Source organism: Macaca mulatta, chromosome 17 (genome assembly GCF_049350105.2).
Source record: "Macaca mulatta isolate MMU2019108-1 chromosome 17, T2T-MMU8v2.0, whole genome shotgun sequence".
Taxonomy (NCBI): domain Eukaryota; kingdom Metazoa; phylum Chordata; class Mammalia; order Primates; family Cercopithecidae; genus Macaca; species Macaca mulatta.
The window spans coordinates 13339293-13356562 of record NC_133422.1 but is presented as its reverse complement, the minus strand read 5'-3'; the positions used below and the strand labels follow the sequence as shown (position 1 = coordinate 13356562).

The 17270-nt window shown below is 37.6% G+C and overlaps 1 protein-coding gene across 2 annotated transcripts in view; it reads left to right on the top strand.

Moving 5' to 3' along the window:
* The window catches only part of STARD13 (StAR related lipid transfer domain containing 13), a 558426-nt gene that overhangs the window by 80870 nt on the left and 460286 nt on the right, over positions 1–17270 (top strand). The gene's annotated exons all lie outside the window — the stretch shown is intronic.

Here is a 17270-nt window from a genome sequence, read left to right as displayed (position 1 = left end):
TCGGCATGAACGACAAATTGTATGCCAGATTTCAGCTTCCTATGATTCAAAACCATGTTGCTAAAAAGCAGACTGCCAACAGATCTTTAATTACTAGCATTAGTGCTGTGGGCATACAAGCCTCTAATAGGTAATGCATAATATGAATATAAAATACATAATTAATATAAAATTCATACTAGAAGAATTTTAATTAATGAGTGAACATCACTATTGCATTAGCTTTGTTGAGTAGGTCAAAGCTTAAAGCTGTCCAAATAATAGATTTTTATGTTTCTTTTCTTTTCCTTCCATATTTCTCAAGGCAATAAATTAATTTTGTCCTGTTCCAATGTCACCACTAGACCAATGACTGTCGTTTGTAAAGCCTAGCTGCAGGGAGCGCCCCAAATGTACAGCCATGTGTGGCTCCAGAAAAATGAGCAGAATCCCTTTTCTCCAAGGATATGATTACACTGAGATATCAAATAGATTATTTTTCTCAGAAAATAAGGAATGTTAAATTTGTTGTGATGTGGTGATGAAATGAGACTTAGAAATAAAATGTCTCTTCCTTCTGTCATGCCTAGCTTATGTGGTCATAGATTCCATTTCCGTTTATAATACTTTCTCATGCATAATCTGGGGAGTACAATGCTGAAAAAGACAAGAACTTATATTGTGGCAGGGGATACATGATCCCATCAAGATACGCTGATACATGCATATAACACATGCAAATATACATTTTTATTGAAAATGAGTTTCCAAATAGCATTTCATCCTTTTTTTACATGATAAATAAGGTAAAGAAGTTCAAATTCTCAAAGTCTTCAAGGTTAAATATGTTAAAAGAAAAAAAACCTTTTAAATTCTTTATATGATGATACTAATGTATAAATGATTGGTCAGAAAAGTAGAGCAAACTACCAGATTTAGTTTGGAGATTGGTAAGCAAAGAGGATGGTCTGGAAACTTCCTTTTACTTAAGAAATTATATGTGTCTGTCTCTTCCACTAGACTAGCTTATGAGTGCTGAAATCACCAGCACTTGGTTTATGGTAGTGCCCAGAAAATTGCTTGTTGAAAGAATGAGCCTGTGAGTGAGGGGGTGAATAAATAGTAAGCAAGTGAGTGAGTGAATGAATGAGTGAATAACGAATGAATGAAAATGTACCAGGAAGTACATTTAACTCTAGGAGGAAGTGACCCTTGAACCTCAAATTGAAGATGAGTAAATATTTCTTAAATCCTATTTGACATAACATTTGCCATATGCCCCTTACTTCTAGCCAAGTGCCTTCTCAAGTTCTGCATTTCAATCATGACAATGGTACTGAAAAAGAAAGAGTCACCTTCTCTATTTTTAAGCAGTTCTCTTTCAATCAACTTTTAATTATCCTGAAGGAGGAAACTAGTGGTGCAGATAATCCCCAAATCTCTTTTAGGAATGCATTAGATGATGGCTTTTTTACAGTAGTTTGCCTTCTAATTATGTTTTGATTAGGTTTATATTACAGTTATAGACAATTTCCTTAGCAGTGAGGATAGCAGATCAGGCAATCCATAAACACTGTGAGTAAAGCACTGAAATTGGCTGGAACTGAACCATGCCTCAATCTAGGACCTTCTATTAGAAATGCATTGTGTTAAGCACTGCACAATTTCAAAAGGGTTCAAATTTTTGCAATCTACTCATCTGACAAAGGGCTAATATCCAGAATCTACAAAGAACTCAAACAAATTTACAAGAAAAAAACAACCCCATCAAAAAGTGGGCAAAGGATATGAACAGACACTTCTCAAAAGAAGACATTCATGCAGCCAACATACACATGAAAAAATACTCATCATCACTGGCCATCAGAGAAATGCAAATCAAAACCAAAATGAGATACCATCTCACACCAGTTAGAATGGCGATCATTAAAAAGTCAGGAAACAACAAGTGCTGGAGAGGATGTGGAGAAACAGGAACATTTTTACACTGACAGTGGGACTATAAACTAGTTCAACCATTGTGGAAGACAGCGTGGCGATTCCTCAAGGATCTAGAACTAGAAATACCATTTGACCCAGCCATCCCTTTACTGGGTATATACCCAAAGGATTATAAATCATGCTGCTAAAAAGACGCATGCACATGTATGTTTATTGCGGTACCATTCACAATAGCAAAGACTTGGAACCAACCCAGATGTCCATCAATAACACACTGGATTAAGAAAATGTGGCACATATATGCCATGGAATACTATGCAGTCATAAAAAAGGATGAGTTCACTTTGTAGGGACATGGATGAGGCTGGAAACCATCATTCTCAGCAAACTATCACAAGCACAAAAAACCAAACACCGCATGTTCTCACTCATAGGTGGGAATTAAACAATGAGAACACTTGGACACAGGAAGGGGAACATCACACACCGGGGCCTGTTATGGGGTGGGAGGAGGGGGGAGGGATAGCATTAGGAGATATACCTGATGTAAATGATAAGTTAATGGGTGCAGCACACCAACGTGGCACACGTACACATATGTAACAAACCTGCACGTTGTGGACATGTACCTTAGAACTTAAAGTAGAATATAAAAAAAGAAAGAAAATAAAAGTTAAGCACAATAAAAAAAAAAAAAAGAAGGTGGGTACTTTTTTGGGGGCTATAGATCCAAGAAGGAGTAAGATATAGTCTTACACAATGAGGAATGAGATATAAGCCTGGAATTTCAAGAACTCACTGCATAGCCAGCAAGATGTGCATATGTGACTTTTATCAACACAAAGCAGTATGTGCTAAATGATAATTGGGTAGAGAAGATTTAGGAGAATTCTCTAGAGCAGACTGTCCAATAGAAATATAATATGAAACATATATGTCAATTTACATTTTCTAATATTCAATTTAAAAAGGTAAAAAAGGAGATGATGATTTTAATTATACTTTTTATTTAACCCAATATATTCAAAATATTATTTCACTATGTGATCAATATAAAAATTGTGAGATCTTTATACACTTCTTTTTATACTACGTCTTCAAAATCTGGTGTGTCTTTTACACTGAAAGCACATCTCAGTTCAGACTAGTACATTTCAAGGGCGTAATCACAATTTGTGGCTGAAGACTACCTTGTTGGGAAGCACAATTCTAGAGCTTTGCTTCTCAATTTATTATCTGGATTCAGACGCATTGGCTGGAAAAATGTTAGAAATGCAGAATCTTATGCTCCATCTCAGACCTAATGAATCAAAGTCTGCATATTATCAAGATATTCAGGTGATTCCCATGCACATTAAAGCTTGAGAAGCACTGGTCTGGACAAGGAAAAGGTGTGAATGACCATCTGGAGTTAGGAATGCTGAAGGAACGCTTATGGGCCAGCCATGATTAGAATGTGTGAGAGGTTAGAACTTAAGGGCTTATTGATTGTTTATAAGGAATTTGATAAAACTTATTAAATCTGACTCTCTGTTTCTCAATCTTCAAAATGAGACTAAGCTTGCAGGACTGATCTTAGGAGTAGAGATAAAGAAAGCTCCTTGATGTCTGGCTCCTAGACGTGGGGCTTTATATAATTCCGCTACTGATGGGCCATAGTCAGATGAAGACTCTAGTGTTGCAAGATTTTAACTACAAGGGAAGTGCCTGAATCTAAGAGAATTTTTTTTTTTTTTTTTTTTTTTGAGACAAAGTCTCGCTCTGTTACCCTGGTTGGAATGCAATAGCGCAATCTTGGCTCACTGCAACCTCCGCCTCCCGGGTTCAAGCGATTCTCCTGCCTCAGCCTCCTGAGTAGCTGGGATTACAGGCGCCTGCCACCACGCCCAGCTAGTTTTTGTATTTTTAGTAGTAAGACAGGGTTTCAACATGTTGGTCAGGCTGATCCCTAACTCCTGACCTCAGGTGATCCACCTGCCTTGACCTCCCAAAGTGCTGGGATTACAGGCGTGAGCCATCGCGCACGGTCAACTAAGAGAAAATTGAATCGAGGTACTCATGAATATGACTGCTGTCACATACCAGTATTTTGTATGATTGGCAGGAGTCTCCGATGAGAACCAATGTCAGAACAGGTTCACCCTAGCTAGGATGGGGCAGGGGAGTTTTACAGGGATGAATGCACGTGCTAGGATTCGCCTATCAGGGTCATAAGCTTGCTGTGATCACCCCTCATCAAAATATGTTGCAAGACTTTGGTCATCTAGTTTAACAACAAATTAACAAGACAGGAAAAGATCAGATCACTGGTCCTTGTGCTTATTTAACACCTGGCTCTTTCACTAAGTTGGCATGCTGGTTAAGACACCTTACCAGATGTCAAACTATGCTAGCCTGTCTCAGAATAGTATCCAGCCATAAGTAATGCAGTATTGAGAATTGGAAATCCACTAGTATTTCTGTTGGAAGATTAGCGATCCTTCCCTTCTTCTAGAAAGGGCCATGTATCAAGAATGTCAGCCATCACCAAAAAGAGGCTGTAGTTATGTAGAGTCATGCCTGGGGACACACCAGAGCTTTGTGAGAAGGCTAGAAATCAAAGTGGCTAAGTGAAATAAGCAACTTAGCAGGAAAGGGAGATAACCCTGGGATAATGGAAATATCCCGGGTTTGGACTCTCAAGATCATGGGGTTCTTGTTTTAGCTCTGCCATACTAACTAGATGTGTTTTCTTAACTCAGAAGTTTAATCTCTTGTGGCCTCAGCTTCTGCATATGCAAAACTCAAGGAGCGTTGATATGTGAATCTCTTGGGTCATTTCCAGTTGTATTTTTATTTTTAAATTTTTATAATATTCTTATTGCAGTAAAACATATATCATAAATTTTACCTTTTTAGTCATTCTTAAGTGGCATTAAATACATTCACAATGTTGTGCATCCATTACCATCACCGGTTTCCAGAATGTCTCATCTGCCCATACTAAAACTTCATACCCATCAAACAGTAACTTTCCATTCCCTCTGCCCCCTGTTCCTGGAAACTGCCATGCTCCTCTCTCTGTATATAAAGTTGCCTACTTTAAGTACTTCATATGAGTGAAATCATACAGTATTTTCCTTTTATATCTGGCTATGTAACTTAGCATAATATCTTCAAAGTTCATCCATGATGTCGCATGTGTCAGAATTTGAATTTCTCTCCTTTTGAAGGCTAAATAATATTCCATTGTATGTATATATGTATACTACTTTTTTTTTTTTTTGAGACAGAATCTGACTTTGTCATCCAGGCTAGAGCACAGTGGCACAATCTCAACTCACAGTAACCTCTGCTTCCTTGGCTCAAGTGATCCTCCCACCTCAGTGTGCCGAGTAGCTGGGACTACAGGCATGTATCACCACACCTGGCTGATTTTTGTTTTTTTGTAGAGTCTGAGTTTCACCATGTTGCCCAGGCTAGTCTTGAACTCCTGAGCTCAAGCAGTCTACCTGCCTTGGCCTCCCAAAGTGCTGAAATTACAGACATGAGCCACCATGCCTGGCCTAAAATACTTTTCTTTTTCATTCATTTGTCAATAGACACTTGAGTTATTTCCATCTTTCAGTTATTATGAATAATGATGTTATGAGCATGGATGTACAGATACCTGTCTGTGTCCTTGCCTTCAGTTTTTTAGGGTATATGCCCAGAAGTGGAATTGCTAGATCAAATCGTAATTCTATCTGTAAGTTTTTGAGGAACTGCCATACTATTTTCCATAGTGATTGTACCATTTTACATTCCCACAAGCAGTGCGCAAGGGTTCAATTTCTCCATATCTTTGCCAACACTTGTTATTTTGTCTTCTTTTCCTTTTTGATAGTAGCCCTCTGTATTAGTTCATTCTTTTTTTTTTTTTTTTTTTTTTTGAGACGGAGTCTTGCTCTGTCACCCAGGCTGGAGTGCAGTGGCCGGATCTCAGCTCACTGCAAGCTCCGCCTCCCGGGTTTACGCCATTCTCCTGCCTCAGCCTCCCGAGTAGCTGGGACTACAGGCGCCCGCCACCTCGCCCGGCTAGTTTTTTTGTATTTTTTAGTAGAGACGGGGTTTCACCGTGTTAGCCGGGATCGTCTCTCGATCTCCTGGCCTCGTGATCCGCCCGTCTCGGCCTCCCAAAGTGCTGGGATTACAGGCTTGAGCCACCGCGCCCGGCCAGTTCATTCTTACATTGCTATAAAGAAATACCTGAGATTGGATAATTTATAAATTATGAAGAAAAGAGGTTTAATCGGGTCATGGTTCTGCAGGCTGTACAGGAAGCATGATCCTGGCATCTGCTTGGCTTCTGGGGAGGCCTCAGGAAACTTACAATCATGGTGGAAGGCAAAGGAGGTGCCACAGCCAGAGCAGGAGCAAGAAAGACAGAGGACGCCACACACTTTAAAACAGCTGAATCTCATGATGATTCACTCCCTATCATGAAGACAGCACCAAGGGGATAGTACTAAACCATTCATGAGAATCCCCTCCCATGATCCAATCACCTCCCATCAGGCCCCACCTCCAACACTGAGGATTTCATTTCCACATGGGATTTGGGGGTAAAGTGATATCTCATTGTGGTTTGATTTGCATTTCCCTGTTGGTTACAAATGTCGATGATGTTTTTATTTGATTTTAAATGCTGAATTTGAGCAATAGGAATTGTATCAAATTAGCAGACTGGGCACAGTTCACATGTACCTTCAGAGGCTGTCCCTATTCCTCATATCCCTTGGCATCTTACCCACCGTTGTGGCAAAAGTTCCATTGTATTAACATTCATTATGATGGGCCAGGCACGGTGGCTCATGCCTGTAATCCCAACACTTTTGGAGGCTAAGCCAAGCGGATCACGAGTTCAAGAGATTGAGACCATCCTGACTAACACAGTGAAACTCCATCTCGACTAAAACAAAAAGTTAGCTGGGTGTGGTGGCACGCATCTGTAGTCTTAGCTACTTGGGAGGCTGAGGCAGGAGAATTGCTTGAACCCAGGAGGTGGAGGTTGCAGTGAGCTGAGATGGCACCACTGCACTCCAGCCTGGGTGACAGAACGAGACTTCATCTCAAAAAATAAAAATAAAAAATTGTTATGATGATTAGTATTGGTCATGGACTACGGATAGATTCTTTTTGGATACAGTGGCATGTGGTTTGGAGATATGAGTTTCTACAATTCACTGCAATGGTTCCTGAATTGGAGAATTCATGCATTGGCTGATGTTTTGTGGCTTCTAGGACTAATTGTGCCTTACCCTAAATATCAGGAATGGAAATAAGGAAGGTTATTACCAAGGTAATAACTTAAGACTGCCAGCAGCTGACTGAGGCCAGGCTACAAGGACAGAGAAAAACCTGTTAGTCAAAATGCAGGGAAAGTGTAGACTAAAATATTAGAGCCACCAAAACAAAGGTCTAAGATGGAGTTTTGCAAAGACTGGGAAGACGCTGAAGTCCCCAGGGGCTAAAAAGTGGGAAATGATAGGCATATTCTGGTCCTAAATGAGTATGTCAGTCAGACTTACTTCGGTAGGATAATCATCCTTGCTTGGCATAAAATTTCAAGTCTCAGGCAGATGAGTTAATCAGAGTTCAAAGGTTCAAACCATTAATAGTGTTTGTTTCTATGTTCCCTCTTTGGATTATGATAAATCTGTGACTATCACTGAGTTTGTGAATTAGTAAAGGTGATTAACATTGACAGTGTCTGTAAAGTAAGTCCACTGACTTCTACAGCTCATATCAGTTCTACGTAGCAAAAGAAAACTCACAGCAACTGTAACCATTTTCCTAGTGTCATTAGATCGATAAAATTAGTTTTGAACAGCCTTCTAAACACGCAGTTCACAGAGAACCTTTGGGATTAGGACAGTGGATTGGAGGAGATGACGTGGAGAAAAGTGCTCATGCTCATCCCTACTGTCTTGACTTTCAGGAGAAATTTGGTGAATTGGTGAAAGCTGAAATTGGGCAAGTCATATGACAAATGTGATTCCACTTTTTGTCAAAATCTCACCTCTGTTTTATGTCAATGAGAAATAGATGCATGTTAACAAAACTCTTTGAAAGTAAAAATATTTCCCATAGCTTAGTTGAAAATGTTGTGAAAGAAGTTAGGTTGATAGCCCATCTTGGGATCCTCTGGACATTATACCCTATCTGCTGTGTTGTACCAAAGAAAAGTCAAAATACGATTTATGTTCCAGAACAACTCGGGAGGAATTACTATTTTTTTGTGTCAAAGTACTCCAAGGCAAAGGTGATAACAAATATCAAAAATAAATGATTTGATGAAGAGCTATGTTTGATTACAACTGTGCTTGGCATGTACATATTAACGGGTATTTGTAGATATACTCACCGCAGTATTTTAAGGACTGTTAGCATGCTCTTAATTTTACCTTCTTCTGTTGACACAGACTACATCCCAAAACTTGGAGAAGAAAGGGTTTTTTACCCATATTTGAGGATGTTAAGATTTCAAATGTTCAGATCTTAGTACTTTTCTCTATTAGGCAATGCAGAATGAATAAAAGAAAGAACAGGGATCAGAAACATTCCCAGTTTGCATTCCAACTCTGCCACTTAACAACTTTGTAAACTTGGGCAAATTACTTAGCCTTTTTCATCTTTGTTTGTATAATGATAGTTTGCTGTGCTGTTTCATGATAAGGCGCAGAGTGCCTAGTGCATAGTAGATGTTCAATAAATGTTAGTAACCTTCCTTTATTGTTTTGTTAAGTTTGGGAGTATATATTAACCCAGTCTTTCATTCTATAAATACCTGTTAATATACACATGTCAAGCACTGTTATAATGAAACATAGCTCGTCATCAAATCATTTGTTTTCGATATTTGTTATCACCTTTGCCTTGGAGTACTTTGACACAAAAAAATAGTAATTCTTCCCGAGTTGTTCTGGAACATAAATAAGTTACCTGGTATTTATAATATTTACAATATTCATAGCTTAACATTAAGTATGTAGAGTCTATGTAAATAGGATGAAAAGTACATAAATAGAAACACCAGTTTTACAATGCAACAGAAATAAAATCCCATTGAGGATTAATAAATTCAAATGAATGTTGCTGGTCAAGTCTTATTTATTTATTTTTTATTTTATTATTAATTTTTTGAGACAGAGTCTCACTCTGTCGCCCAGGCTAGAATGCAGTGGCACGATCTCGGCTCACTGCAAGCTGCACCTCCCGGGTTCATGCCATTCTCCTGCCTCAGCCTCCCGAGTAGCTGGGACTATAGGCACCCGCCACCATGCCTGGCTAATTTTGTGTATTTTTAGTAGAGACGAGGTTTCACCATGTTAGCCAGGATGGTCACGATCTCCTGACCTCATGACCTGCCCGCCTTGGCCTCCCAAAGTGCTGGGATTACAGGCATGAGCCACTGCGCCTGGCCCAAGTCTTATTTTTATATAGAATGTAATACGGTTAGTCTATTATAATAATTAACTACCAAGACAAATTACAGAGTTTATCTTGGGCCCATTGGGAACTCATTCCACCCTAACAAAAAATACATTGATTTGAAATTCTTTAAACATTTTTATTTAGAATTTTACAGTACTACTATATAAGTATGGTGGGAAAAGTCTTGGGTGATTGTGTACACGGATTTTCTTCTATAACTGTTATATTTTAGGACCAGAGTTCTAATAAAGGATTGATAAATACTGATTACTGAAATGTTCTGACAATCATCCTCTGCTCTCAAAAGCTAAATTATGGATAAAATAAGCATGAGAAAAAGGTTAATTTTAAAATTAATTGTCCAGAAAATTTTCTCATTGTGGTCATATTCTCATTAGGACATATTTAATAAATCAAATTATCCTAAACTGGATTAGCAAATACTGAATTAAACAGAAGAACATAAATATAATGTCTTCAAGACAACTGAAACTATAATTTTGTAAAATATTCTAAATCTTTATGGGTTGGGTTTCTTAAGAAGTAGTCATTTAATTCTTATAGTTTTGATACTTTTTTGTATTTTCCTGGGAGAGATAAACAAGTATACATGTATGTATGTTTTCTAATTCTGAATAATCACACTATACTGAGTCTATCTTGCTTATAAATAACGATAAAATGTTTGCTAACCTGGCCTTGAATCATGTAGATTTTTGAGTAGATTTTATTTTTTAGAACAGTTTCAAGTTTACAGAAAAAGTAAGTGGAAAATACAGAGTTCCTACATACCCTTCTCTTTCTGCTGCCCTCCACAATACTGTTCATTTCCTCTATTATTAACATCTTTTATTAGTGTGGTACATTTATTAAAATTGATGAGCCAATATTGATACATAATTTATTAACTATAAGTCCACAGTTCATATTAAGATTCACGCTCTGTGTTGCGTGTTCTGCGTTCTGCAGGTTTTGACAAATATATTTTGTACCCACCATTGTGGTATTGTACAGAATAGTTTCACCTTCCTAAAAAATGCTCTCTCCATTTACTTATTCATCCCTTCTTCCCTCCCCACTAAGCCCACAGCAACCACTGATCTTTTTATTATCTCCGTAATTTTGCCTTTTTCAGAATGTTATATAATTGGAATCATACGGTGTGTAGCCTTTCCAGATCGCCTTTTTTTTTCACTCAGCAGTATGTATTTAAGGTTCCTCCATGATTTTTTGTGGATTGATAATCATTGAATAATATTCCATTGTGTGAATGTACCATAGTTTATTAATTCACCAACTAAAGGACATCTTAGTTGCTTCCAAGTTTTGATAATTCTGAATAAATCTGCTATAAATACTCACATGCAGTTTTTGTGTAAATATAAGTCTTCAATTCATTTGGGTTAATGCCAAGGAGTGAAATTGCGGGATCTTATATTAAGAGTATGTTTAGTTATGTATTCTAAACTGTATTCCCAAGCAGCTATATACCCTTTTGCATTTCTATCAGCAATGAATGAGACCACTTGTTACTCTACATCCTTGTCACATTTGGTGGTGTCAGTGTTTGTGATTTTAGTCATACTAATAGATGCACAGTGGTATTTCACTGTTGTTTTAACTTGCAGTTTTCTAAAGATATTTGATGTTGGCAATTTCTCATGTATTTACTGGCCATCTGCATGTCTTCTTTAATGAGGTGTTTGTTCAGATTTTTTCCTATTTTAAATTGAGTTGTTTGTTTTCTTATTGTTGAGCTTTAAGGGTTTTTGTTTTTTTTTTATATTTTGTATACCAGTCCTTTATCATGTTTATATATAACATACACATTATATATATGACATTTCAATAGTTTTTTGAGTACAAGTGGATTTTGGTTACATAGGCGAATTATATAGTGGTGAAATCTGAGATTTTAGTGTACCTGTCACCCTAGTTGTGTACATTGTACTCGATACATAGTTTTTTATCCATCACCCTCCTTCTGAGTGTCCAATGTCCATTATACCACCCTGCATGGTTTTGTGTATCTATAGCTTAGCTCCCACTTATACGTGAGAACATACAGTATTTACTTTTGCATTCCTGAGTCACTTCACTTAGAATAATGGCCTCCAGCTTCATCCAAGTTGCTACAGAACATATTATTTTGTTCTTTTTTGTGGCTGAGTAGTATTCCATGTGTATATATACCACATTTTCTTTATCAACGTATTGACTGATGGGCACTTAGGTTGGTTTCACATCTTTGCAATTGTGAACTGTACTGCAATAAACATATGCATGCAGCTGTCTTTTTGACATAATGATTTATTTTCCTTTGAGTAGATACTCAGTAGTGGGACTGCTGGGTTGAATGGTAGAACTACTTTTAGTTCTTTGAGAAATCTCCATACTATTTTCCGGAGAGGTTGTACTCATTTACACTCCCACCAGCAGTTTATAAGCATTCCCTCTTCACCACATCCATACCAACATCTATTTGGGGGGGGGGGCGGGGGTGCTTTTTAATAATGACCATTCTGGCTGGAGTAAGGTGGTATCTCATTGTGGTTTTAATTTGCATTTCCCTGATGATTGGTGATGCTGAGCAGTTTTTCTTTTTTTTGGCTATGTATATATCTTGTTTCAAGAATTGTTTAGTCATGTCATTTGCCCACCTTTTTGATGAGATTATTTGTTTTTCCTTGCTGATTTGTGAGAGTTCCTTGTAGATTCTGGATATTAGTCCTTTGTCAGGTGGATAGTTTGCAAATATTTTCTCTCATTCTGGGTTGTCTGTTTACTCTGATGATTATTTCTTTTGCTGTGCAGAAGCTTTTTAGTTTAATTAGGTCCTATTTCCTTACTTTTGCTTTCATTGATTTGATTTTGGGGTCTTAATAATAAATTCTTCACCTAGGCCAATGTCCAAAAGAGTTTTTTCTAGGTTTTCTTACAGAATTTTTACAGTTTCACGTCTTCAATTTAAGTCTTTAATCCATCTTGAGTTGACTTTTGTAATATGGTGAGAGAGAGGATCCAGTTTCATTCTTCAACATGTGGCTATCCAGTTTTCTCAGCACCATTTATTGAATAGGGTGTCCCTTCCCTAATTTATGTGTTCATATACTTTGTCAAAGATCAGTTGGGTATATTTGACTTTATTTCTGGATTCTATATTCTATTCCATTGATCTATGTATCTACTTTTATATCAATGCCATGCCATTTTAGTTACTGTAGCCTTGTAGTATAATTTGAAGTCTGGTAATGTGATGCCTCCAGATTTGTTATTTTTGCTTAGGATTGCTCAGGCTATTGAAGCTCTTTTTCTATTCCATATGAATTTTAGGATTATTTTCTTCTGTGAAAAATGATGTTGGGGGCCGGGCGTGGTGGCTCAAGCCTGTAATCCCAGCACTTTGGGAGGCCAAGATGGGTGGATCACGAGGTCAGGAGATCGAGACCATCCTGGCTAACACAGTGAAACCCCGTCTCTACTAAAAAAAAAAAAAAAAAACAAAACAAAAAAAACAAAAAAAAAAACTAGCCAGGCGAGGTGGTGGGTGCCTGTAGTCCCAGCTACTCGGGAGGCTGAGGCAGGAGAATGGCGTGAACCTGGGAGGCGGAGCTTGCAGTGAGCTGAGATCCGGCCACTGCACTCCAGCCTGGGCGACAGAGCCAGACTCTGTCTCAAAAAAAAAAAAAAAAAAAAAAAGAAAAATGATGTTGGTATTTTAATAGGAATAGTACTGAATCTTAGAGTGCTTTGGGAAGTATGGTCGTTTTTATGACATTGATTCTTCCAATTCTTGAGCATGGGATGTATTTCCATTTGTTTGTGTCATCTGTGATTTATTTTAGCAGTGTTTTGTAGTTCTCCTTGTAGAGACCTTTATAGGTTTTTCAAAGATTTTTTTTGGCTTGTCTTTTCATTATCTTAACAGCATCTTTCACAAAATGGAAGTTTTGAATTTTTAATGAAGTTCAACTACCGATTTTTCTTCATGGATTTTGCTTTGGCTTTTTATCTAAAAAGTCATCATCAAACCCAAGGTTACCCAGATTTTCTCCTATGTTATTTTCTAGGAGTTTTATGGTTTTGCATTTTTCATTGAGGGCTACAATCCTTTTTAGATTAATTTTCGTGAAAGATGTAAGGTCTGTGTCTAGATTCATTATTTTGCATGCAGATGTCCAGCATCACTTGTTGAAAAGACTGTCCTTCCTCCATTGAATTGCCTTCACTACTGTCAAAGATCAGTTGACTATATCTGTGTGGGTCTATTTCTGGGCTCTCTTATTCCAGAGTTCATTTTGTTAGTAATAACTCCTATTATATACTAGCTTTTGCTTCATAGCATTATTGGTTATTAATAACTCTGTTAATCTTTTCAGATAAAATTTACGTACAAGAAAAGGCAGATCCCTTCCCTTTTGAATACCAGATAAGACTTATTTTTTAAGTGCAACAATGTGAAAGAATGGAATTTTATACTATGTTATTTATAGCTGAGGGAAAATCTTTTAAAAAGTGAAAGGTTGTCTTAAAGTGAACTTATTTCTCTGTAGAGTAGAGGTGGTTGCAATGATTATTATCAGCAACACGATAAAACATGATGTAGTTGGATTTGACTAAATTTAGTTTGAATCCAAGGTCTGTGCTGCACAAATCTGTAGTACCTTATGAAAATCACGGAATCAAGAAGTTTCTGCAGTAAAGACATGAAAATAATTAGGCATACTAATTAGGATTGTGGTAATGATTAAATGATAAAAATGTTTTTAAAAGGGCTTTTGTGAAATGTGAAATCCTAAATAAATGTTAGGTCTTGTGTTTATTGAATCATAAAACTTGAAGGAAGTTTTTTAAAGATCAGTGCATTTGGCTGCCATCAGACAGCTGGTGGCTTTCAACCAGAAACTAAAGCATTAAGTCATTAAAATCACTAAGAATGCTTTTATAATGACTTCCAGAGAAGAGAATTTTACAAAATTTTATCACATTGTATTGAGGTTTGTTACTACAAACATACCTTATTATATGGTTTTAAAATGTCTAATTAAATGTTGTAATATGTCTAATTAAAATCTCTCACACTATATTATTTTTTATCCTACCTATCTTTGGTGAAAAAACTAAGTTTCCTCTCAAATTTTGTAAATGAGAAGAAGAATATTTGGGGAATAAATTACTGAGATGGGCATGGGGATGACTGACATGTGGTTTTTGTTTTTCTTACTGAGAAAAGTAGCCAATCAAAGGCAGATTAATTTATTAGTTATCAACCTTCAAGAGAGAAGCATCAAGCTGGGCATGGTGGATCATGCCTGTAATCCCAACACTTTGGGAGGCTGAGACAGGAAGATTGCTTGAGCCCAGAATTGTGAGACCAGCCTGGGCAATGTAGCAAGACCTTGTTTCTATTTAAAAAAAAAAAACTAAAAAATAGCTGGGCATGGTGGCACATTCTTGTAGTCCCAGCTACTCAGGAGGCCAAGGCAGAACGACTGCTTGAGCCCAGGAGTTCAAGGCTGCAGTGAGCTATGATTGATGGAGCGACTGCCCTCCAGCCTGGGTGACAGAGCAAGACCTTGTTTCAAAAAGAAAAAAAAAAAAGAGCAGAACCAACAGTAATTTAAAAAATATTTAAACCCAAAATAGCTAATTGGTGTAGAAACAGTGTGTTTCCTTAACTGGCCTAATTTTGTTAATCCACTTACTAGTTCATTAATTCATTCAACCAAGAGTTACTGAGTAATCTTGCTCCCTACAAAGCTCCCTCTGGGCTACTTGTTGTAGTAAAATCAAAATATACTGAAAAAGATGCATCATCTCAAGGCCTTTGCAGTTACAGAGATGAGTCCCATACAGATTTTTTTTGTTTTTACTACAGCTTGTATACATTACATATAATTCCTAAACATTAGGTAAGTATCTGACATAGAGGGAGAGGGGCATTGCAAATTTCTTGTACGTTAGTCTGTTTTGGGTTGCTATAACAAAAATACCTCAGACTGGGTAATTTATAAAGAAAAAGAGGTTTATTTAGCTCACGGTTCTGCAGGCTGAGTTCAGTGGCATAGCCCTGGTTTATCTTAAGGCCTTTTGTGTGGTGCCACAACATGGCAGAGAACAAAGGGGAAGCACACAGGAGCAAAGAATGGGATACCTGAGTAGTGTCCTGGCTTTACAGCAGCTCACTCTCAAGGAAACTCATTGATTCCCTAAGAACTAATCCAGTCTCACAAGAGTGAAAACTCATTCACTACTGCAAGAACAGCAGCAAGTCATTCATGGGGGATCTGACCATACAACCTAAACACCTCCCAGTAGGCTCCACCTCCCAACATCGCCACATCAGAGATCAAGTTTCAACATGAGTTTTGGTGAAAACAACCATATCCAAACCATAGCATTTGGCCATCTCTATGTCTATTTCTTCCTTTCCCTTTCCCCACAAAATGCAGAATTTGGCCAATGTGGGCAGGATATCTGAAAACTGATGAAGTCATTTACATGGAAAAATAGTTTGTCCAAATTATATTTTAGACAATTATATTTCAGACAAATTATATCAGGATCTTTGGGGTTCATTTTTACATATTATAGACATATATGAAAATATATAAAATATGTAAGTATGGCTGGGCACGGTGGCTCAGGCCTGTAATCCCAGCACTTTGGGAGGCTGAGGCAGGCAGATCACGAGGTCAGGAGTTTGAGACCAGTCTGACCAACATGGTGAAACCCTGTCTCTACTAAAAACACAAAAATTAGCCAGGTATAATGGTGCGTGCCTGTAATCCCAGCTCCTCAGGAGGCTGGGGCAGGAGAATCACGTGAACCCTGGAGGCAGAGGTTGCAGTGAGTCGAGGTTGCACCACTGCACTCCAGCTGGGCAGAAGAGTGAGACTTTGTCTTAAAAAAAAAAAAAAAAAAAAAAAAAGTAGGTATATATATATATCATCACTGTGAAACTGATTTTAGGTTGAGAGTGTAACAACAAATTATGCTATTTAAGTCTGCATCCCTAGTAAGTAAACAATTCAAGCAAGTTGGGGAACACATTTCAACTATATTTTGTCTCTTTTTCATTTATTTTCCCATATTTCTTTTTTTTCCCCAAGATATGATCTTGTTCTGTCACCCAGACTAGAGTGCAGTGACATGATCATTGCTCACTGCAGCATCAACATCCCAGACTGTAGTGATTCTCCCTCCTCAGCCTCCCAAGTAGCTGGGACTACAGGAGCCTGCCACCACACCTGGCTAATTTTATTTACTTTTTTGTAGAGACAGGGTCCCAGTATGTACCTCAGACTGGTCTCGAATTCCTGGGCTCAAGTAATCCTCCCACCTGGGCCTCCCAAAGTATTAGGATTACAGGCATAAGCCTGGCCTATTTTCTCATATTTCTAAATACAGTGGGAAAAACTTTTTTCAGTCAATCTAATTTGAAAGTACCTATAATCTAATAAATACTAGAAATAGTCTAATTGATGTCAAAATCCTCCCCGTGAGACGATCCATACTTTCACTTACTGTGTTCTCTCATGTGTTAAAAAGTTTGTCAATTTTTATATTCCACATCAATATAACAAACTTGATGGCAATTTAGGAAGAATAACATTTACTACTGAAGATGTACTTGCTTTTTAATGTGCTTCACACTAATTATAGATTTCTGCAGCATACAATGAAGCAAGACACATCCGCATCTCCCCACACTCAGCGCCCCTGTACACCTCTCTTCCATTGCTTTCCAAACTTCTGTCATTATTTTAGGCAAGGTTCATGATTTTTGTCACACTCCTGTATCATTTACACTCTTCTTCATTTTTAAAGGACTAGCTTCAAGCTTTCTTTTTAACTATTTCTTCAGCTAATTGAAATCACAGTTTTATGTGCTA